Source organism: Orycteropus afer, unplaced genomic scaffold (genome assembly GCF_000298275.1).
Source record: "Orycteropus afer afer isolate SDZICR_OR568_19922 unplaced genomic scaffold, OryAfe1.0 scaffold00008, whole genome shotgun sequence".
NCBI classification, from domain to species: Eukaryota; Metazoa; Chordata; class Mammalia; order Tubulidentata; family Orycteropodidae; genus Orycteropus; species Orycteropus afer.
Window position 1 is genome coordinate 15,413,830 of NW_006921595.1, and position 2,333 is coordinate 15,416,162.

Below are 2,333 nucleotides of genomic sequence, written 5' to 3' on the forward strand. Positions count from 1 at the left end.
GGGTTTGAACCACCAGCCTTCTGGTTAGCAGTCAAATGCCTTAGGTGCTATGCTACCAGAGCTCCCAATGGGTATAAGGACAAACATAAATTAATGGATAGAATTGAGAGTCCAGAAATAAGCCCACGGGTCTATGATCAAATGTTTTTCGACAATGGTGTTTACAGCCCATACCAAAAACAAGAAAAAAGAGTCTTTTTCAACAAGTTACTAGGATAACTGGGTAAGTATAGTCACAAGAATAAAGTTGGACATTTACTTCACATTATATACAAAAATTAACTCAAAATGGATCAAAGACCTAACTGTAAAAGCAAAACCTATACAACTCTCAAAACAGTGAATCATCATGACCTATGATTTGGCAATGGATTCTGAGATAATGACACAAAAACATGAGCAACAATAGAATAGAACAAATTGGACTCCATCAAAACTAAAAACTTTTATGCTTCAAATGAAACTAGCAGAAAAGTGAAAAGGCATCCCACAGAATGGGAGACAATATTTGTAAATTATGTATCTGCAAAGATATTTGTATTTAGACTATATAAAGAACTCTTACAAGTAACCATACATGATCTTATTAGAAAAAAGGTCATCAACAGGTGAATGGATGAACCAGATATGATATATACACACAATATATTATATAGTCAGTCATAAAAAGAAGGAAGTCCTGATACATGCTGTACCAAAACCAAAAACCAAACTCATTGCCGTTGAGTCGGATGCGACTCATAGTGACCCCTCCCTTCAGTTTCCGAGGCACTATCACTAGGGAAGTAGATTGTCCAACCTCCTTCCTGCCGAGGATTGGCTGGTGGGTTTGAACTGCCAGCCTTCTGGTGAGCGGTCAAATGCCTTAAGCACTATGCCACCAGAGTTCATACCATGGATGAATCTTAAAGATACACTCAGTAAAATAAGTCAGTCACAGAAAGACAAATATTTCATGATCCCACTTACTTGAAATTTGCACATTTATAGAGACTAAACCTTATTAGTGTTTAGTAAGGATATAAGGGAGGGGGAATGAGAGAGTCTTTACTTAGGGGCCATAAATTTCTGTTAATGATAGTGAAACAATTTGGATAAAGGACAGTGGTAGTATCATATAACATGACGAATCTAATCAATGTCACCAAATTGTACATGTAAAAAATTGCTGAACTGGCAAATGTTTTACGATCATTTATTTGTACCTCAACACAAAATTAAAAATATAAAAAAAAATATGAGCAAAGTATCTCAATATATATTACCCAAAGATTTACAAATGGCCAATAAGCATATTAAAATATCCTCACCAACATTAGTTATCAGAAAAATGTAAATCAAAACCATGTGATACTACTAGTCACACACTAATATGGCTATAGCAAAAAGTCATAAAATAATAAATGTTGGTAGGTAACAATGTGGAAAAATTAGAACCCTCATACACTGCTGATGAAAATGTAAAATACTGTAGCCACTTTGGAAAACAGTCTGGCCTTAGTCAAACAGTTAAACATAATTACCACATGACGCAGAAAGTCCATTCCTTGGTATCTATACAAAAACATATAACCACACAAAAACCTGTACACAAGTGTTTTTTCAATAGCATTATTCATATGAGTGACAAGATGGAAAGAAATCAAATGTCCATCAACTCATGAATGGATTAAAAAATATGAGATAGCCATACAATGTAGTATTATTTGGCCATAAAAAGAAATGAAGTCCTGATACATGTTACAATGCAGATAAACCTTGAAAACATTATGCTAACTGAAAGAAGCCAGACATAAAAGTCCAGAATTGGAAGAAGAGAAGTCATTTCTTAGGGCTAAGAGGTGGATGAAGAGATAGGACGTTGGTAGCTAAAGGTACTAGACTTCCTTTTGAGGTGATGAAAATGTTCTAAAATTCATAATTCACTGAACATATTAAAAAACTTCTGAAAGTTATACTTTAAATAGGTTAATTATGGTATGTGAATGTATCTCAATATAATTTTCAAAAAATATGCATAAAAAATAAAACTATAAAAAGAACCACGTACGGTAAAAGGCAGAAGACGATTCAAATTCCACTCCTAAAATAGCCCAACTAATCCCCTTCATAACAAATATATGAAGTTTATAGGCTACCTCAACTTCTGGACAATAAAGTCAGTGAGCTCCTAGTGATCAAAATACCCGGCCAATGACTTGTTTTTTTTTTGTTTTTGTTTTTTTTTTAATTTTATTTTGATTTGGGTGATGATTTACAGAGCAAATTCACTTTTCATACAGCAGTTCACATATACTTTGTCTCATGTCATTGACCAAAATTTACAGTACAAT

The 2,333-nt window shown here is 33.6% G+C and overlaps 1 protein-coding gene across 1 annotated transcript in view; it reads right to left on the minus strand.

Annotated features, from left to right (window-relative positions):
- Positions 1–2,333, minus strand: part of SP4 (Sp4 transcription factor) — a 93,318-nt gene that overhangs the window by 42,255 nt on the left and 48,730 nt on the right. The gene's annotated exons all lie outside the window — the stretch shown is intronic.